Below are 23,419 nucleotides of genomic sequence, written 5' to 3'. Positions count from 1 at the left end.
TTAGAGTTTTCTTTCGAATCCAGAGGATGATGTTATTCGTACGCTCTAAAGTCAGAGATTTCTCTGAAGTGAAGGTCTGCCGGATAATCTTGCCATGTCACAAACTTTTTCACCAACAATGAAGGGAAACTTCAGTTAATACTTTTGTAAATGGAATATGTAGTCAAACTCATTTTAACTTGGAAAACAATTTCCTGAGTGACATATTCGACTTGACATTAAGGTCAGTGTTAAGTTTTATCAAACAACCGAAGCTTACGGTGAAGTGGCTCAGATGAACGTCGCCTATGTGAGACAGAAGCCGTCAATTTTGTCTGAAAACGTCTTTCCTCCAGGTCTGGGTTTGTCTCTGCCTCAGGTGGAGGAGTATAATATAAAGATGGATAAACAGATCAAGGCATTTTTCCCAGCAAAGCAGGTTCAGCCTGTTACTGTAAGAAAATCTAAATTTGTAAAGCTGTCAGCAATCCCATTCTCACATCTAACCATGAGATATGGATTATGACAAAAAGAATAAGATCAAAGTTACTGGGCAGAAAGATGTCTGAATTTTTCTTCTAAACTTGTTGCCTTCTATATTTTGTCAGATAAGAAGAAGAAAATGATGGAAGAACTTAAAAAAATAATCTAGAGACCCAACATTTAGCTTTAGCAAGACGTAGAGACACTCCTCTTAGTTTATAAATTAGCACCAAAATACATTAAACACTTATTGCTATTGTTATACCAACCTTCCAACCAATCAGATCTTCTGTTTCAAGTCTACTTAGCAACCCAGAACAACTGGAACATTTTAAAGTGTAGTTTTTTTTTTTGCTGTGCTTGCATACTTTTTTTGTTCTTCTTTAATTCATGCAAAGCTCTTTGAACTGACTTATTCCTGAAAAAGGGCTATACAAATAAAACTTCATCAGTATGATTTGCAAAGCTACTACATGTTCAGTTTTTATAGATGGCTAATTTTTATTCAAATGAAGGAAATTGAGGACTGATTAAAAAATTTTTATCTAAGAGAATAATGAATGCTTATTTTGTATGTGTTGGCATGAAACACAATTTTTTTTTTTTTTTTTTTTTTTTTGAAGAGTTGCAGAATACTTTGGTACATAAACCCACACCAGGGTGTTAAGTTTATTAGTTTGACTGTTCCCTAAAAGAAAAAGCAAAACACCCTAATTAGTCTTTAGTGTCCAGCCTGCCTTCACTTCTCAGGCTGCAGCAGTCGTCACCAGGGGAAAGTGTCGGTACAATGTGTTCTGTGTTTGACAGGGTAAATACAGGAGTCCTGCGGTTTTGCTCCTCTCCAGAATTGTTCAGAAGCCATCTTTGGTTGCAAGGGAGGAGTCTTATGATAGACTGAAATGCTTCGTTTGACTTCTGCTCCCACAGGAAGGATTTTGCTAAATTAAATTCCTGAAAAGAAGAAATATTAATAGTGTGTTTACTCTAACTAGGCTCTGGTGTTTAGGGTGATCCAAACTCAGCAGATGGAATAAAACAGCAGTAGCATATGATTTCTTCCCTTTACTTCCAATCAGTGTGCAGGAAATGCAGAGGCACTCCATGCAGTAATGAGACTCAGATATTCACAATGAGCTTTCTACAGATGGAAAAGCAAATGCACCGCTTCCTGTCCATAATGTTTTAGACCCTTGGACTCATGAAGCATCCTCTCCAGTCAGTGTGAAGGTTCCTCTGGGCTGTCAATATTCTAAGAAAATGACTTATTTCTCCAGATTAGAAATTCAACTTTAATAATATAATGTGAAAATTGGGAAATGATGGTGTAGGATGCCAATGAACTTTCTATTATTTTCATGTCTATGCAAAATGTATATAGTTCATATATAATTTGATATATATAGTTTGAAATTGTTTTCAACCAAGAAGTTTGTTTCTGATTGAAAGTGAAACACAGAATAAGCAAAAATACACTTTGAAAATACACTGCCTGGCCAAAAAAAAAAGTCGGCACCAAAAAATGGTCACACTCTCTAATATTTTGTTGGACCGCCTTTAGCTTTGATTACAGCCCGCATTCGCTGTGGCATTGTTTCAATAAGCTTCTGCAGTGTCACAAGATTTATTTCCATCCAGTGTTGCATTAATCTTTCACCAAGATCTTGTATTGATGATGGGAGAGTCTGACCACTGCGCAAAGCCTTCTTCAGCACATCCCAAAGATTCTCAATGGGGTTAAGGTCTGGACTCTGTGGTGGCCAATCCATGTGTGAAAAAGATGTCTCATGCTACCTGAACCACTCTTTCACAATGTGAGCCCGATGAATCCTGGCATTGTCATCTTGGAATATGCCCGTTCCATTTGGGAAGACAAAATCCATTGATGGAATAACCTGGTCATTCAGTATATTCAGGTAGTCAGCTGACCTCATTCTTTGGGCACACAATGTTGCTGAACCTAGACCTGACCAACTGCAGCAACCCCAGATCATAGCACTGCCCCCACAGGCTTGTACAGTAGGCACTAGGCATGATGGGTGCATCACTTCACCTGCCTCTCTTCTTACCCTGATGCGCCCATCACTCTGGAACAGGGTAAATCTGGACTCATCAGACCACATGACCCTCTTCCATTCCTCCAGAGTCCAATCTTTATGCTCCCTAGCAAACTGAAGCCTTTTTTTCTGGTTATCCTTACTGATTAGAGGTTTTCTTACGGCTACACAGCTGTTCAATCCCAACCCCTTGAGTTCCCTTCGCATTGTGCATGTGGAAATGCTTTTGCGTTCACAATTAAACATACTCCTGAGTTCTGCTGTTGTTTTTCTTCGATTTGATTTGACCAAACGTTTAAGTAATCGCCGATCACGATCATTCAGGATTTTTTTCCGACCACATTTCTTCCTGAAAGACGATGGATCCTGTTGAAGAAGAAGATCATTTAATGCTAGCTTTGGACAAAAAGTTTTGGCTCTTTCCTCTTTTCTCTCCCGAGTCCTTGGCGAGTGGCGGCGTCCTGCTAAAACGAAACTAACACAGCGTGTTGACGTCACAGATCACAGAGTTTAATTCATAGAAAGCGATGAACAACAAAGCTGCAGAGATACAGAGATATGCATTAACTCATAAAATAACAGACACACAAGGGATAGACAAACGAACACAGAACATATAGACAGACAACAGCGCCCAACGTGGAGAGGAAAAATGGAAAAACTCTCTCCCTGTATTAGCGTTACATTGTACTTTATACTGACTAGGCGTTTCCTCACTTTAATATATGCAAAGAAGGCGTTCCGTAATTCAACCAATCAGAGACCTGTTTCGGCCCCCAGAGAAACCTGAGAAGTCTCCCCCTTTACACTCAACTCGAACGGGCGTCTGGTCTCCGTCAAGCCAGAAGGGGAAGAACACTTAATCTCAGAGGTACTGGGTACGACTGTGCCCAGCACCGAAGTCCTGAGATAAATCTCGCAGACTCCCCTGGAGTTTTGACGTCCCACATTCCAGCTGCCGTTTCCATGGAGATGCTACTTTATGGCCCTTGTGTGCTCTTTAAGCAGACAGTGGAAGGCGTCTGCTTGTCTCCTTGGGCCATCTCAAAGGGTCACACAAAGCCTGTTTTTCCAATAAAAATGCTTAATATTCCTTTACACATGTTGTAAGTATTTTAGCACTTAACTAATCATTTTCCTTTACAATCCCCCTGTTGAGGTCTGATAACAACAGACCTCAATAAAAATCTATCAAGCCGCGCAATACACAACCAAAACACAGAACAAACAAAAAACCCAAAATATGAAACAAAAAATAAAACAGGGACATATACAAAAAAAATTAACAAGAAATGCTCTGCAACTTAAAAGACAACATACATCACAAAATTACAATCTGTCAAAATGAGAAACACACAAAAGTACAATCTGTTGCTCGTCTTTTTCTGTTTTTTTTTTTTTTTTTTTATGTCCATCGATAGTCTCTGAAAAACAAAATACGCAGTCTTCGTCAGGAAATGTTCAAAAATATGCGCGCAAAAACGAAAGTCCTTTTCAGAGTTCGCAACGAACGAAAACACGCAATAAAAAGTTAATGATGATCCTCTTGCAGCCTGATCCTCCTCGGATGGAAACCTCAAGTTTCCCACCTGAGTGGCTGTAGCTCACTGAAAATTGGATTATTATGCCAATATAACAGTGAGTTTCAAAAAGAAGGTGAAATCTCATCCTGAGAAAACAAGATCCTGCCACGTGACCCGACACCAGTTTATAAAACAGACATTTTGTTTCAACATAAGTTTCATTAGCATCAGAAACACACTTACAACATTCTGTAATATCATCATAATCAAACAATGGGTTCACTGAAAAACAATTTTGTGCTTTGTCATTTTCCATCAGGAGAATTATTTCTTACTCTTTATCAAATAACGCAGACTTTGAAGGAGATCACATCCAGAAGGCACCAGAACAACAGCAAACTGAAATGAGAAAGCAGATGTAAGAGTCTCCAAAAGCATCATTCATTTGTGTATACCACACAAATATCTTCAATTCACTCGTGTCCAAGTGAATCCTCCCTGCTCGTGGCTCTGTGGCTGTTATCTTTGAAAAAATGTGAAACCGCTCCTCCAAGCAGCTGCACACCCCCTCTAAGACAACAGCATTTGCCGTAAATTCCAGAGTCAGACTTAGAGCTCTGAACTCCAGTTCAGTCTATATGTAGAAAACCGTGAGCAGATCTCATACCTGTCTCGTTCTGCACATTCGACGTAGGATGTGATCCATTCAACCTACGTTTCAATTATTTAATATCATACCTCCAACTGGTGGAAAACGCCAAAACCTTGTAATCACTTGCTTCAAAGGACATGTGTCCAAAGTAATGTTTTGCCAGAATGTTAAACAAATGCAGATCTTTTCTTAAACCAATCTTGTAAAAATAGGATTAAACAAACGAAATAAAACAATAACAAAAGCTTAAAATCGTAGTTGTAAAGCTTACATTCACCATCAAACAATGAGTATCAATATGAATTAAACAGTCCAGTTTAAATTACTTTTATAGAAGACTAGATCTTACTGGTTGTTTTTGTCTAAAACATTTTACATACGTTCCTCAAACAAAATTCAAAAGAGTTAAACCTGGAGAAATTATAATGTCAATGTATCATTGAACAAATCCAGACATTTTCAAAATATACCAATTTTACCTAGGTGTTTTTACTTCTTGTCGAATTTAAAGTTTTATTCAAAATCGTTTTAAATGGATATAAATCAAAACAAAAATCCAGTTTAGAAAAATCATTATAATCCCACATCTCAGGCCCCCTGAGTGCTTCTACTGATTAGTGATACTTTAATCAAAAACAGATTCTTCAAAACATTTCTTAAAACGTTTTACTCCATTAAATTAATGCTCTGAAAATGGCCAGCGCAATAATATTTTTTTAATTTCTATAATTATTTTCCCAAGTTAATTAACCAAAATATGCTTCATTATCACTATAAATTTTTATTGGTTTCAAAATACTTTAGCCCATTGTCAGAACATTTTTCAATGGAGAACAACTCAAATCCATTTAAAATAAGCACATATATCACCAGACCATATTTTCCTTTCACTTTTATGTATAGCACAGATCAGACATGTCCTTCAAAAGTTTTGTTTAAGTACTATAAATTACAGTTTTTGTTTAAGTACTATAAATTTCAGTAATCTCTAATTAAGTAAAATAAACCCATAACATATTTTTCCCCTGTTGATGATGCATTAGCTATTAAATGCAACATCATTCCCAGTACCTGAAAAAAAAATGTTGATGAAACAGGGTTAACATGTTAGCTGAGAACCCCACCGATATGCAATGCTGCCTTTTTCTAAAAAGTAAAGTTTGCAAAACAAACAGAATACGTCATTTTAGCATGTGTTAAACCGTCAAGAATACGATGTTCCCAAAATACTTCACATTACAGTTTTAAAGCTCAGTATTCAATTTTACACTCATGATTGTCAAATAATTTTGTTTAAAACGTCTCAAGAATTTTTACTAATGGCTGACAAAGCATGTTCACCAATTAAGACTCAGTGAAGGTTTTGCATAAACCAGCCAGAGAGACGTTGAAGAAAAATCAAAACACAGTTAACAAAGAAAAATCCAAAAAATAAGAAATTGGGCCCAAACTGAGATCAACATAACAAAACACAATTCAGGCAGTAATAGAACAACTCAAGGCACAAACGGACTTACCAAGACACGAGGGAAACCTAGATAATGGCTGATCAGACCATTAACACACAGCAAAGGGTAATTAAACACACAAAAACTTAACAAATACAGGTCAGTATATCACTAAATTTACAAATGAAAGAAATTAAACTAAAGACCAAAGTTCCCTGTCCCCTGATGAACGGGTCCAGGGGAAACTAGTAACTCCAAAGAAAAAATTAATTTGTTATACTTAACAAAATAGACAGAGAACTGACTCGAATAGCTAAATAAAAAGTCAGACTAAGGAAAACAAATTTAAAAAACAAAAATCTAAACTATTCCCTAAACAATATAAAATAATATGAAAAGAAAACAGAAAATCATTATAAAAGGTTTCACTAAATGTAGGAAACCAAACTGCGTCAAAATCCGGCGTCATGTGATGATAGTGACTCTCTACAACTTTCCACAATCTATAATGTCAAAGAAAACCCCAAGATTTAAACAGCCAACCTCCATGCACCTAAAAAATGAAATCCTTTGTACTTTTATATTGCCCAATTAATATTTTAAAGCCGCTACACTAGTCCGAGCAATCTCTATTGTCAGACCATAAAACAAAGTCTTAAGCCCACCATAAAACCCCCTTTTGACTTCTCGGAGGGGCCGACTTTATGGCAGGAAAAGAAAAACCCATAAGGACTTGCAGAAGGAACCCCCAATTCCATTACTGCGTTATTTTGCACGTAAATCATCAGATATGTTTCAGTGTCTTCTAACTTTAAAATTTGAACTGAAAACCGTGTTTGTTGGGATACCTTTCGTCGTTCCACCACTAAAATTGAAACTTATATACTGATATTTTGTCAGGAGGTACTTTAAACGACGGGAGAGACAATGTTTTGCTTTACAGTTGCTTGTTCTTGTTTGCTGAGCTGCCGTGAGCAGAGGTTACTTCGCGCTTAAAATTAGTGGTATGCAAAGAGGCTTCACACGTTAATTAGTTGAATCCAGTGGGGGTAGAAGTTACAGCCTGAGAAGGAATCATTAACATCCTCATCCACTATGTTAGTTCTCAATTCTATATAAATTTCAGTTAATTTACTTTATTGCTCTACCTAATCATTTATGTATTTATCTATTAATTTGCCAATACATCATTTCCACAATCCCCTGAGATCACAATGTAATTTTATTGATGTATTCCATCCTGTAATAGAACCCATAATTTATTTTCAATTTGTTCAGATGTTTTTATTTTATCCAGATTCTATCTTTCAATAACCTTCCAATCTTTACACTGCAGGTCGCACTAACTGCTGTTATTGCCTAATTTTAATAATTTAGTCCAGTTTAACACATAGGGTGTTCTAAAAACTGGAGATTGTTACACCACGAGACAGCACTAAAAAATACTCTGTAGAGTAATTTCTACTTCAACTTGGTGTCCCAAGTGAGAAATTCTTGCCTATGGCATCTGCTGACAGAGGCGCTGTTTACCTTCTCGTGGTATTTAAATGACACAAAATACCAAGTGGTATCCTATCTGCAGACACACACTTTCACACCAACATGTATTACAACACAAACGAGGACATACAACACATCTGGCCAGTTTTATAGTCAGTCAAAATGTCAGTCAGTCCCTATTATTTTATCAAATTGCAGTCTTATTTTAAATTGTAGTGAAGCTTCAGGAATTTACCAATGTTTTGTCAACATGTTTCAAGATTTAATTTAATTAATTTTAACTCTAGCCTTCAGGAGCCTGTATTAAATATCGTGCACGTTCACAAAGAGACATGTCAAAATTGTTCAGCAATGAGTAATTTCCCGCTATCTGGTACCAGTATTTTACTTAACCCTTAATTTAAAACCAAAACAGCACGTGTTTTTCTGTACTGCACTTTCAAAACACCACACAGCAAAAATCAACTCAAATCCACACAAACTGCTCCCTCTTTTTAAAACACAGCGTTCCGCTCAGAGCGATCACACAGATACACACGCAGATACAAACAGCCCCGTGCCGCGGCAACAAGCACACAAATCACCACACAGATACACACAACGTAACACTCCGCTCAAACACACAGCCAGCTCGAACTCGCACACGCGCACACACACGGCCACGCACGCAGACACACACTCAGACACACACGCAGATCTCTGCACACACTTCACACAGAAGAGCAGCTGGCTGCAAAAGCACCACAAACAGACAAACACAGATAACACTAAACAGAATGATAGACAAAATAGAAAAACAGAAGGAGAAGGAAAACAAAAATACAAAGAAAGCGCCGGCTAAAAATAAAAGATGCAACATCAAAGCTTACCGCAAGCTATGCTAAGAATTCACCGCAAATCCTTTCTGTCGGTCTATCGCAGACCTGTCTAACTCAAAACAAAAATACAAACCAAAGCTTCCCGCAAGCTATTTTAAAGTGTACCTCACACTATTTCCAAAGCTTCCCGCAAGCTATTCCAAGAATTTACCACAAATTCTTCCCGTCGGTCTACCGCAGACCTTTCTGATTGTCCAATTATTAGTCCATCGGAGATGAGCCGAAATCTCCCAGCTGATGCAAACTCAAACTAACTTTTAATACACAATCTCCTTTCTATTTGGAAGTCCAAGACTAAACATTCCGGGGAAAAGAATACTACTAAGAAAAACCCGACCTTTACAACAATAGGGTAGCAAATCCTATGTTTGGAACCGTCACGAACCTCTTGTTTCACGTGTATTTTCAATCCAATTATTATAAAGACTCTTTTAAAAACACAATCTCTGCATCCCCGCAGCTCCGAAAAACTCCACAATCAAGCACCCCTCCCCTGTCCGAGCACATGGCGCTGTAGACAACCAAGGAGTAATTAAAACATGTCTTACCGCACGAGCCGAACGGATCGATCGGGGAGAGACCGCCACCCGCCAAGATTCCAGAACCGGACGAAGCCCCCAATTGTTGAAGAAGAAGATCATTTAATGCTAGCTTTGGACAAAAAGTTTTGGCTCTTTCCTCTTTTCTCTCCCGAGTCCTTGGCGAGTGGCGGCGTCCTGCTAAAACGAAACTAACACAGCGTGTTGACGTCACAGATCACAGAGTTTAATTCATAGAAAGCGATGAACAACAAAGCTGCAGAGATACAGAGATATGCATTAACTCATAAAATAACAGACACACAAGGGATAGACAAACGAACACAGAACATATAGACAGACAACGGCGCCCAACGTGGAGAGGAAAAATGGAAAAACTCTCTCCCTGTATTAGCGTTACATTGTACTTTATACTGACTAGGCGTTTCCTCACTTTAATATATGCAAAGAAGGCGTTCCGTAATTCAACCAATCAGAGACCTGTTTCGGCCCCCAGAGAAACCTGAGAAGTCTCCCCCTTTACACCCAACTCGAACGGGCGTCTGGTCTCCGTCAAGCCAGAAGGGGAAGAACACTTAATCTCAGAGGTACTGGGTACGACTGTGCCCAGCACCGAAGTCCTGAGATAAATCTCGCAGACTCCCCTGGAGTTTTGACGTCCCACATTCCAGCTGCCGTTTCCATGGAGATGCTACTTTATGGCCCTTGTGTGCTCTTTAAGCAGACAGTGGAAGGCGTCTGCTTGTCTCCTTGGGCCATCTCAAAGGGTCACACAAAGCCTGTTTTTCCAATAAAAATGCTTAATATTCCTTTACACATGTTGTAAGTATTTTAGCACTTAACTAATCATTTTCCTTTACACCATCCTTCCAGTTTTTAATGATGCGTTGGACAGTTCTTAACCCAATTCTAGTAGTTTCTGCAATCTCCTTAGATGTTTTCTCTGCTTGATGCATGCCAATGATTTGACCCTTCTTAAACAGACTAACGTCTTTTCCACGACCACAGGATGTGTCTTTTGCCATGGTTGTTTAAGAAATGAGGAGTTACTCATTGCATCAGCTGGGGTTAAATAACTTGTTGCCAGCTGAAAGATAATCGCCTATGCAGTACTTATCCAATAGGAAGCTTGTACCTACTTGCTTAGTTAAATCCAGGTGGTGACTTTTTTTTGGGCCAGGCAGTGTATGTTGTGCTGTGTTTTGGAGATCTTTATGCCATTTAACATAATACATTTTCTACAGATATTTGTTCTGTAAGAATTGAGGCTTGTTCTGCTTATAATTTACCAAACAATTAAAAGTAAGCCAAATAAGTCCCTTTTTAAAATGTCACGTTGACATTGTTAAGGTTTCTCGGACAAAATGACCCCCTCCTGCAGTTCCAGATTTTAACAAACCTGTCTGCAAAAAAAATGAAAGTCCTGGAAACAAAAACCTCAGGTTTACCTTTTTACTTGAAAATAAATCATATAAGGGGAACATTAATCTTTTGTCAGGCGCACATGTAGGCAGCAAAGAATAATGTCACACACACAGAGAGAGAGAAAAAGAGAGTGAGGAAACACATTTTATGGTTGTGTAATGTGACAGTCTGACAGAAGCTGTGCCATAGAAAATCAAAAACAAGAAAGATCACCGTGACCTGACTTCAGACTGTTCTTGTTGACACCCTTACATCTGAAAAATCATATAATCTCAAACATTTCTGTCACACTTCCATGCTGTTGTTGTGGCATCATATGTGACGAAATGGGTCCTTGATTTCTGCCTCAGATTGAATGCATTCAAGCTGTTCTTTTCCAACATCTTTGAGACATTATTGTTAAACTTAGTGGAGACTGACTGCTGGAAAAGATGAACACATTCAGCTTTGAGGTGAAAACATCTGGAAGATTCAAAATCTCAGCAAGGCGAGTGAAAAAACTAAGAAGTTGAGAACATAAAGATTTTTTTTTTTAATGGAGACAATAATGATGGTGCTCACAGCATGATTTTGTCTGTAAATTATTTACTACCATATAAAAAGATTTACATTTTTGAAAACTAAATAACGGAAACTGGCATTAATTCATAACGCCTGGCAGTTTTTACAGTCAATTAAAGTTCAAAAACCAAGATTTTAAAATAAATATGTTTTTCTATATCTATTTATCTTTGACGTGGTCAAGAACTGCATCACATGTGAGCTGACAGCAGTCTAACTAATGCAGGATTAATTACTGGTGTCTGTCAAGGCATCCCAACCAAAGATTAACACTAATATACATAAATCTGCTCAAACAGCTCCTGAGCTTCCCACAGCGGCACTTATTAACCCCGATTTGGCTTTGTCTCCTAGATGTTTCATGATGAATTTATCACATAATGTCTGAAAAACACTAGACGTCATGTCAAAACAATCTGTTGCTAAATGAATAGAAATAAAACCCACTTTCCAACAACGGCAACATCTAGGGGGCATGTTAAACTTTCTCTCTTCTTTTTTATAATTGTGTCTTCAGAATGCATAAAGGCATCTTTTATAGTTTCTTGATGAATCCAGTGATGTGATCGTGTCCTCAGACAGACCTTTAAAAAAAGCTTGAAGAGCCTAATCACACTTCCACCAGACTCGTCGTCACGTCTCTCTCTGAGTCGGTTCCTGTATCTTGACAGGAACACTCAGTTTTCATTGGTTGTGCGAAAATCAGCTTTCTCGGCACACAATGCAGCTCCAAGCTCCACATTTGTTCTGCTTCTGTCTGACCATACTGTAGCAAGCATCTCATTATGAGAATACATATTAATTAACATATTTGCAATGATTAATCTAAACTTTTTTCCCCCTGTTTCCAGCTTAAACAGCCCTGTTTTTTTTCCCAGCAGTCATTATCTTTTAGGACAGGTGTTTGTCCATGTGAGTGTGTTCTCCAGTAAATGTGTATTTGTCGGTCAAGGCTGGCAGAAAAAAAAGTATCTGGAGAACCATCTGCTCGTCTTTCAATCAGCAAATGCTTTCTTGCTTGAGACAAACACCCAAAATGTCCAGAGTGGTTGGACCGCACACAGAAAGAGATTTGGAAAAGGAAGAAATTGGTAGGAAAATTAAACTGACTTCAATCAGTGTTTTCCACACTTTGTTTGCTTTTGGCAGCTGGTGGATTTAATCAGTTGTGTTGTGCATTAACAGTGTTTTCTCATTCATCTGAGAGACATCAAAACATGAATATCAAAGGCAGCCTTTGTATCTTTGTTGTGAGACCCTCTTTGTCCTCAAGCACATTTTTCCACACTTTGTTCTGGTTGTATTGTATGCATTTCTAATCGCACAAATTAGGCTGAAGGAGTCAGTTGGATGAGTTTTTTTTGTTATATCTTTCCTTATTTCTGCTTTTCTGCTCTCTGCCTTTTAGTTCTGATTTCTTTCACCATTTTCTGCTCTCCATTCTCCATTTTTACACAAAAGTCAAGATTTCCACGTTTCTATTAGCAGGTTTTATGAAGTCGAGATCCAAGTTGGGGAAAGTTGGAAGTTTCAAACTTGAAATTGAAACATTAAGTTGGATGTAATTTCATCCAACTTAATGTTAGATGTCATAGTTTTGACCTCAGAAGTAAGTAGCAGTGGTACCTTAATCTGTGTTCACTTCTTGTATTAGCTTAGCTTATCCTCACAGTGCTCAATTTTTTCTTCATGTTGCATTTGGAAAATATGAAGAAAAGATCAACGATTTTTAACAATTCATCCTTTTGATTGTTGGAGGTCAATGCCCTATCAGATTTTTTTTTGCTTTTTGCTCAAAAATAATTGCCAAGATTTCCTCAAGTTGTACTTGTTTGAAAATCGTCATTCTACTGTATGTGTCACGAAACGGTGTGTTGAGGTGAGGGGTGGTGAGGCAGATGCTGTAGACCCAGGTAGGAGGAATAGTTGAATTTAATAAAGAAAAACACAGTCCAGCAACGGGCAGCACGGCCGAGCAGAAGCCAGGGCTCGACGCCGGTAGCAACCGTTAACACGACTGGACACAAATGAACACGCGCGTTAGACACTGAATTGACAAGGACCCGACCAGGAACAAGGAACACAGGTGAGTTAAATACACAGCGGGTAATCACAGAACGAGACACACCTGGGAACAATCAAGGGGAAGACTGGACAACACGAAGACTCGGGGACACAGAAAACTCTAAATAAATACACAGAAAACACAGAACATGACAGTATGTCCCACGTTGAACACACTGGCGAATCCATTGAGTTTAGCAACTGTTTTAGTTAACAATTAAACAGCTGTTAATGTTTAACTACTGTTTAAACATTAACAAGAGTTATGTTTAAACATTAACTGTTTAAACAGTTAATGGACAAGTGTGATGTTTAGTCACTCTTGCTTTGGTGACCAAAATGGATCAAATACTGATGCCAAACATCCAGTCACATTCTATTCAAAAGAAGTCTTTTGGGCTCTGAAGAGAAATAAAATCCTAAGCGCTTTGTCCCTCTAATCATAATCAGGACTTTCAGGATGACAACAATATATCCTGATTCAGAAAATCAGAATCTCCTACCAAATCTTTTCTTTTCTCAGATTTTCCCCTGTTCTCAGCCGAGGGACATCTTGTTGGTTTTGAAGGTATTAATAGGAGTTAATGAATGCATCATTTGGGCATGCAATCAATGACACATTTGAAATCCAGTGACAGGGATTGCCTTATTAAATGAGACTAACTTAAGTATGTGTGTGTTGTGTTTTTGCCGTTTGGAGCCAGAGCTCCAGCTTGGTAACAATACCACACAAATTAATTGAAGTCAGTCGGGTAGTAAAGGTTGTACAGAAGAGTATGTGAGTAGTACTTTATTTGTTTTGCTTCTAATAATAAAGTACTTATATAGTTTATCACCTTTATGGTGGATTTACCTCTTCCTGTTCGAGTATTTCACAATATATCTGTCTTTATATAAATTATACATCCCAAAACCATACTTGCTAAATTTGCTATTTTTAATGGAAACTGTTTGACATTCAATTCTGAAAATTATTAGCTGTAGCTTATTGCCCATTTGTGTGGATCCCATGACATTAGTATGAAATAAAACAATGTTATCCAGAGAAAAATTATTGCCTGTCCTTATTTTTTGTTGGTGCATTTCAAATAAAAGTCAGTCTTACAGTATTTTACTGGTATTAAGAAGAGAGGAAACCTCCCTGCAGGGATCTTCTATGCTTACAGAGAATATTATCCCCCGCTAACAAACTGTCAAACTTACTGTTGAGATGAAGCAAAGTTGGGGAAAAAAAGAGAAAAAAATGCTCCTGTAGGGAGAACAATGATGGATATAATTTTCTGCAAGGGTGGTGATAAGATGTGAACGATTGGAAAAGCTAATTGCTGTATCAAAGTTTGAACTGTCACAACCCATACAAAATATTTTACTGGCATGTTGTGACATTTTTTGTCACAGGTGACAATCTAAGAGCAAAAAATGACATGAAAGGGTAAGAAAAAATGGGTTGAGCTTTTCTCCTGGATGTCCCCTGTCTTTTCTGTCTGTCAAGTCCGGGATTTAACTAAAGCTTCGTGGCTTGGATCTAAACGGTTGGCAGGTTTCTGTCTCACATCACTGGACTAAAGGCTGAGTCACGACAAGGCAGAGCAGAAAAGTGGATGTGTCTGAATCACAGAAGCACGACTCTGAAGCCTTCATGTTTGATTTCACACCAGGACTTAGGTCCTTAAAGGCTTCAGACCAACTTCTAACAATTTTATTCCCAACACTGCACTGACCTTTTGTAAATTCAGCTAAATTAAAATTCAAATAAAAAAGAATTTGGTCTTTACCAGTGCTTGAAATTTAAATTTAACCTGAAGTGCACAGAAATAAACACACTCCACTCTATCATTATATAATAACGTTAAATGGAGAAGGTCTGTGCAAAAAGAAAAGTCTGCACATGTTGCTTCTGTAGGATGCAAGAAGGAAAGTAGCAACCAGGTGCTGCCAGTTAGACAGTCTTGACCAATTCTATAAAAGTAGACTTTTGACAGTCTGGAGTGTACATGTGTATTTTACAGCTGCATGCTAAGACCTTGGAGAGAAACTTGTTCCTATTCATCAATTTGAAAAGTTTATAAAACCATTTCCCAATGATTGTATGTCTATCATTCTACCGCGAGTAAAATATATGGACAGGTTTCAGGGATCTTGTTTATGTCCCATCAAAAATGGTTGATTATATATGATTAATTCTTTAAGAATTGGCATGAGACTTTCACTTATAATGCAGGACAAATATTATAAGTGAAATAATCTGCCAGTGGAACTGCTCCATTTTTATCAATAAAAAGGAGTAATTCACTGAAAACAAGCTGAAATTTACCTGTAAGTTAGTTTTGTCAAATTTTAAATGTACTCATTTATTTGCATTAGAAACTAGATCCAAAATATTTTAATATGTGAAGCATAAGCTATAGATTAACTATATTTTGATGACATTCTCTAAGTTTGTCCAACTTTTTCCTTTTGAAGCTAGAATTTTTAATAGTATCACTCTTTTAATCAACAATTATCAGTTATTAAGCAGAAAATATTTACCAAGAACAACCTGTTAGCTTTATGTCAAACTGTTGTGCCGTTGCAGGTGACAGATCATACAGAATCTTATTCACCACATATTGATGGATATTTTTGTTAGACTTTATGCTCCTGGTGGATGAGATTAGTCATTCCTCCTGTACTTCATCTTGCTCTGACTTTTGAGAACCATTCACTTTGTGACAATGTGTCACATGGCTTTTTTGAGTCTTTCTAATTAATAACTTTTTTTTCCCCTAAAATGGAAATTTAATTAATCCACATTGCAGATTAAAACTGTTGGTTATTTAATGAGTCATGCTGAGGCAGTTGTGCTGCTTATGGTAGAACTAGTTTACTACAAACATTACATCGTAGTGAAGCTGCAGTCTTTTTGTTTACCAGACGAAGAACCTGTGGTCTGCATCCTGTTGACTCCACTTTGAAGGTGCCGATGTGCTTTAATTAGGCCGCGGAGGGAAACGGCTGTCAATGTCCGGGGCTCCTTTGACATGCGAACTGGCAGGCTGACAGACAAGCAGATGTTGAAGTCGAGCTTGTCTTCTTCCTTTGTGTGGAAGGCTCTGCTGTGTTTGGCCGCTTTTAAAAGACACACAGTGTGATGGAGATTAGGAGCAAGCTGTGCAACCGGTGTTTAGTGGGTCGAGTGGGATGGCGGGCAGGCAGGGGGCAAATTTTGCATATCAAAGCCAAGCTAACAGAAAGAAGAGCGAACATCGGGCATGGCGATCTCCACTCTATCATGTTTGAAACGTCATGATAGGAGGCAGAAGAGAAACACTTTGAAGATAAGAGAATGCAAGTGAGACGGATTCACTGAGCATGACTGATTTATCGGCAAATTAAGGGTTTGTCTTTATCTTGCTTTAACACCTTGTCAATACATCCTACCACGCAGGGTGGTGATGTGTGTGTGGGGGTCTGTGTGTGTGCTCAGCTGTGATTGCTAGCTTAGAGAAACACAACTGAACAGTGCAGTTTGAAAGAAGAAAACTGCTTCTAAGATTGCAATCTTACCAAAAAGGGGAGATTTAGTCTAAAATTAATATAGTAGTCTTTCATATGAATGAAAAGATTAGTTTGAGTTTTATACTCTCTGCTGCAGTGATGTAAGTCAACAAGTTCTCATTTCCAGGCCATCAATTACTGCCAGCTGAAGCGTTTCAGAAACTGGCTTCTGTGTTATGATTATAGCTGTAAGCGTTTTTGAAATGGTCTGAGGAGCTCAGTAGCTCTTTCAAGGGTTTTTTCTGGAAGATTGATATTAAAAATTCAGTTTGGTTTATTCAATTCAGTCCATTTATATTGCTCCAATCCACAGCAAGCGTCATCTTCAGGCATTTTACAAGACAAACAGATCCAGTTCATAACCAGAAATATATAATCAAAATAAATCTAATATCTGATTCATACGGATGGATTCAATAACATTCACTCAGACCAAGCAATTCCTCATCCTTAGCAAATATTCAGCAACCGCTAGGAGGAACAAACTCTTTCCTACAAAATCGGACCCATTACGAGCCGGAGGTATGAGACCTTACATTGATTTTGATTCGATCCAATACCAAGTTAAAACGGGGCCAGTATTGCCGATACCAATATTTATCATTTTATGTTTGAAATATCATCAAACTTCTGACTTTTAGGCATTTTTGTGTTTTTTTTCCATTGAATTAGATTGTTAAAAAACAGAATTTATAGGTGCCTACAAAATACTTCAACATATTTACAAGCTTTCCACTTTATTTTCTAAATAAAGTGCAAAAAGTTATTAATTTCTGAGAAAATCTAAGCAAAATCTTTTATAGTAGAATTAAGAAACTATAATACAAAAATGAAATAAAACTTCAAGACATTCTCAAACTAAAGTATCACTTATCATGCTAGTACCTGATACTGATACCAACTTGGCATCAATATTATTATTTTAAATGGATCTGCTTTTCATATCACAATCTGGTTTTAATATCTCAAGCTTGACTTATTGCACAATAGAATATTTTCTTTAATATATTTGCAGAGACTGTAAAATATGAGTTCGATAACTTAATGTTCAATTAACTTCCACAGCTTTTGATGAGTTCTACCTTGAAGATCATTGTTAAATAAAAGAAACTGATATTCTATACAGAATACAAATGTCTAATTGAAACCTCATACAAACATCTGATTATTCCGGCTAAAAGATTATGCCAGCTAGTTTTGAAACACCCTGAAGCATAATAAAAACCAAATAGAAAGAACCACATCTAAAAACAGCATCTCTCCCTCATTAATTGGGTTCTTTTATCCAAGGCTGAAAGCACCTTTTGTTGGCCTCGTTCGCAATTACCCCGCATGATTAAATCCTTCTATAACAACATTTTGTGTTATTAATAACACCTCCATTCCAGGTATTACAGAGGACAAAAGCAATCCAACAAACCAAATCACCAATGGGTCATTTACTACTTCCTTTATAATTTTACAACCTCATCCTACTTACATCCCCCAAAAAATTAGCTTCATCTGTAACTTAGCGACACCCATTGCCTCAGAATTAATGTCATTTCTCTCCATCCGGCCGTGGAGCTATGCTGCATGACCATTAGAGTGTGACAACATGGATTATTTCCCATCATGCCCCGGAGAGTTACAGGCTGCCAGGGTGGGCTGATGGGGGGCAGCGACAGGAGAAGACAGAGCAAATGCAATTTAAGTCCCAAGAAGTCCCCCCCATCCCTGAAAAGCCCAGTTATGTCTGCTGGGAGGACGGGGTGATGAGGGTCATTTTGTTCTTCCTAATGTAGCTGAAGATCAGCAGCGTGTGATAATGGGGTCTCTTTTTATTCTCTCAGCTTTCATTCACTGCCCACATCACTGTCACACTTCTAACGCTCTCCCCCTCCCTCCCCCTCCCATGCTCCACGCTCACTGCAGGAAAAGGATGATTGAGAGCCCCCAAAAAGAAGAACATGATTAAAAAGTCGGTGCCTGCAGATTGATTTCGCGTAAAAAGTTCTCTTTATGCTGAAAACCCAGCAGTGAGGAATTGAAAAGTGGTAAAACAAGTGAGGGAGGGATGGCCGAACTTCTGACGAAGAGATGTGTGATTCGATTTTCAGCGACCATATTTTGTCAACCCGCACGCCTGCATGAGATGAGTATAATTTCACAGAAGACATAAGAGTCAGACAAGTGATTGGTCCAAGGAGAAAACTGCTTAACAAGCACAATGTAGCCAGGAGTGTTCAGCAGTAAAACAGCAACCTGCTCAATGACAACAGCGAGAAATGAAAAGACGAGGAAGGAGGGGAGGCGAGTACATAAATGAAGGAAGCCTGGAAGAAACTCATTATTCTTGTTCACAGGTTTCATACTTCAGTATTCACTCATGAGTTTGCAGTAATGTAATGATGGTGTAGCAGTGCATAAAATCACTCCTGACACCAAGCATGTGCTGTTTTAATTCTTTGCAAAATGGACAGAATTGAAACCCAGAGTGGAGCCATACATACAGTTTGTTCCAAGCATTTCTCCTATGAGTCTGTCCACGAGATGTTAACGTGTCAGTGGTTTTGTTCATTGTGTGCTGCCTAATTGTGCTTCTATAATGGCTTTGTGATGCTGGAGGCTTGAGCCTTAATTAATCACCTCTCCTCCAATGTTTGTATTACACTCCATGTCACACACACACAAACTGTCACAGATATTATGAGAAAGAAATGCAGCAGGGTCAATGTGTAAAACATAAATTATTTTCATCTTCTAAATATTATTGATTTTTTCCATCATTTTTGGAATGATGTTTTAATTATAAATACAAACGACATTCAAATGTTTTTGATAATCTTGTTTTCTTCTCATCCATTAAAGCACAAATTAAGCACTTCTTTTTTTCATTTTACGTAAGACTAGAGCAGTGCTTTTTTTTTTTTATTAGCATTAGAGACAATTAAATGCGTTTTCTGCACCCAAAATCATAAATGAGTTTTTTCCCTGTCTGGTGTCAACTAATAATATCAAAGCTCTAAAACCTGAAGTTGTTTTTGGAGTTAAGCTGCAACTGTGCTAAACTTTCTTCAGGGTTGAAAAAAGTTTAGCCTGAAAAACATTCAACCTCCTGCAGTCTCTCAGAAACCAGCACAGCCAAACCACAGAGTAAAAAGGTCAAGATCTTTGAGAAGTTAATAGTTATTTTACCACTTGGGGATGGCTTTAGACCATCAAATTTTAGATAGGCAGATGATCTTTTAATGTAGATAAAAACATAAAACAAGGCGGCAGGAGATGAAACAGTTGTAATAAAATTATAACTGTTGAAATTAATAAACAAAAATATATAGTTGGTAATGTTTGTGACTCAGAGGTGTTGAAAAATTGCATTGATTGCAAGTTATTGATCTCTCATCAGTTTGTCATACTGTAAAAAAGTTTAAGAGAATACGATGATCACCAAACACTGGAGAACCAATAGTTTCAAAAGTCCTGCATAACTGTTGTCATCCTATTAGAGACCAGATAAAGGCACAGGATGGTGCTGAATGAAACATGGTTCATGTGTGGAAGTCTTAAATGCTTTTCACATTGTATTTATGTATTTTGTGTGCTGCTGCAGTTAATAGAGTTCAAAGGAATTGATTTTTTTTCTGCAGGTACAGGAGGACATTGTGCTAAGTTTGCACTAAAGTTCTCTCTGAACATTAGATAGACCTCCAATCTTCCAATATCTCCCGACACCGGCAGGGTCAAGTGATTATCCAAGCCTGTGAGCACTGGTGCCGAAGGTCATGGGTCAGGTTGCAACAGTGAGATGGGTATTGATTAGTCCTGGGATACTTAGACTGATTGAGGAGCGCAGTAATTGGCCCGTTCTCTACAAGGCTCCAGCACTCACCTATTACTTGAAGATCAAGTAATTACACTTCACCTCATATTATTCTGTCAAATATTCTAGTAATAAATAATGTAAAAAAAAAAAAAATTAAATATACAGAACCTGCTTCTCCTGAGGATTAGTGTTTCCTGTGCTTTTTCTGACAGCCACACAGCTCTCTTATATGGACGAGGCCACATAAATTTACACTGCAGAAGAAAATGCTAAATATCTGGAGTTCAGGTCAGGTCAGGAGCTCATCTGCATACACAAATCCTAAGACACAAATAAGTGTTTACAATTAAAATTCTTTATTTAAATTTGCTCAGTGACAGAGAGAAGTGCAGGGCAATGATGAAAACAATGATCTCCTGACACACATTCACACACATTCTGGCTGTAGGGTTTAGCTCTGAATGCTTCAGGGGAAAGAGGATGCTATCTTGCTGTGGTGATTGTTATGGAGAGCTTGTTGTTTTTGATTGACAGCTTCTGTGTTTATTCGTCCCGGGGTGCTTGTGTGTATGTGTGTGTTTCAGTAGGGTAACTCAGTGTGGCACATTTCCCTTTTAGACACCACAAGTGTCCTAATTAGCATACATTCATAAGCGGTGCGTCCCTGCAGAAGGAACGGTAAATTAAAAATGAGTCCGCTTTACATCAAAACACAACTGGCAAATAATGAGAAATTAATTTACACTTGTTTTTATTTTACAACGATGTGACTGAGGAATTTTTTTTTTTTTTTTGTCATTTAGAGCCTATTCAAAACCTTTATTTGGGGGGTTTGAGGTGAATTTGAGTGCTTGGACAGTGTGAAGAAGTCAGCAGGACTGGCCCCTAATGAGCCTCTTCATGCCCTCCCTGTCTTGCTATTAAGTATTCATGATGCTGATATTTTTAACCACAGACATCAGTGTCAGGGTCGTTATAGAGAGGCTCCAAAAACATGTCACACTGTGGCTGGATTTCCAAAAAATGATAAAAACTGTGCCACCTGAAGTCTGCCCTGCTGTTGGTTTAAACTGGCTGAGGGGGCGAAGGTGCCATTTTGAGAAGATTTACAGCTCAGGACTCAAACATTGGCTTATGTGAGCTCCATTCATCACAATGAGAGGCAATAGTATTTTGGCTTTTTTAGTTTATTTCACACCATGTTCACATAAATAAAAATCTGTTTTGTAACTCTGTTAAACATATTGTTCATCGTGAGATTTCTTTTGTTTTAAATTTATTGGTGAATTTGAAGAATTTCAAGGTATTCTCCTTTATTATTTAATCCGTCCTGTTTATTGCATCACTAGAGCTGGGTGGAAAACATCCTGGCAGCATGATTCTGCCACCACCATGCTTGATAGTTGACTTTGTGCTTCACTGAACTGTAGCTCAATCTTGGTCTCATCTCACCTTAGAAACAAAAAAGTATTTCGCCTTCACTACAACTTCTTTCACAGTCACAACCAAATTGATCTATGGTGATTTAAAACCTAAAACCTGTGTGTATCCACTTGCTTTATGCCATCTTTCGGGATAACTCATAAACATCCAGGTTCCTTTTGTCTGAGCGTTACAGTTTTATCAGACGGTTGAAAGCAGGACACACATTTAGATTGTTCTTTTCTTTAGTGTGAGATTATGTTTCTGCTTTAAGCTGTGATACCCAGTAAGTGTCAATATAATAACCATGCAATCCATGTTTGATAGTGTTGCTTTGAATTTGATTGCTAGTTTTGGAAAGTTTGAAAATCCCTTTGCAATGTTAATAAAATTCCAGTTAGAGGCATTTCTTCCTTTGTTTCTGTATACAAACATACTCAGTAGTCAGTTGAGTTATAAACATTTAATATATATATGTATATATATAACTATATATAACTGTGGTTATGCACATGCCAGTTTCGTGCATTAAACCTCAAACCCCATCTTTGTTAATTAGGAAGTGTAAAAGAAAACCATACATGACATCAAACAGTATGTCACCTTTCTACTTGTACATAATTCGTGTTTTCCTTATGCCTTTATGTTTTGGTGTGTTCTTCCTTATAAAGAAGCTGTTTCATTGGTGTTATCTGGTAAAATCAAACACACAGCATGAGAACTGGATAAAGTGTGTGAGCAACCAAACACACTCGCCTCTGTTTGCAGCCACATCACAGGATGACTGTAGGAAGCAGTTTAGGCTCTGTGTAAAGTGAGTGGGTGCTTGAAGTTGTGGATTGATAATGATAGTGGGGGTTCTGGGTTGCTCTGTGAGGACTGGCATGGCAGAGGAAACTCTCTCTATCATTGATTTTTTTGTGCCGTGGTAAAATGAAAGCTGAGGTCCTGATGATATTTGGGAGAAGCTGACCCCAGATGTGCAGCTGGGGGGTTCTGCTGTGTTGCAATATTATGGTCCCTGTGTCTCTGTTTCTAACTGCTGTAGTCACACTATGCTGAAAGACTCAGAGAAACAAAGCCTTTTGTTGGAAGCTAGGACTACGTGCCCAGTTGTTTGGATAGTTTGTTAATTTAATACCTCAGTGACCAGGCATACGATAGCTCTCCAAAGTTTTCACAAAGCTAAATATTGAAATTAGATCAAAAGGTGCCCATAGTTCAAGATGGTGTGCACTAATGCAACCAGGTTAATTTTATTATTCTTTTCATTTCTACATCAAAAATATATTTTTTCCTCTTGAATTGTGCATGATGTAGATAACCTCTGTAAGCCTAATTTCACTTTTCCAACCTGACTTTCTTCAAAAAATGTAAAAAAAAAAATATGGCTATACATAGAAAGGTTTTACATATTGTTTCTTTGACTTTTATTTTACTTCCTCTAAAGTTTTGCATTTGTGTAATTTCTGTAGCACTTTAGCATGTGAAACTAAGGTTGTATGATTTGTTTGTGCGCATAATCCTAGCCATTAAATCTGATTCTGAT

Source organism: Xiphophorus couchianus, chromosome 16, assembly GCF_001444195.1.
Source record: "Xiphophorus couchianus chromosome 16, X_couchianus-1.0, whole genome shotgun sequence".
NCBI lineage: Eukaryota > Metazoa > Chordata > Actinopteri > Cyprinodontiformes > Poeciliidae > Xiphophorus > Xiphophorus couchianus.
Note: the sequence above shows the minus strand (reverse complement) of the source record.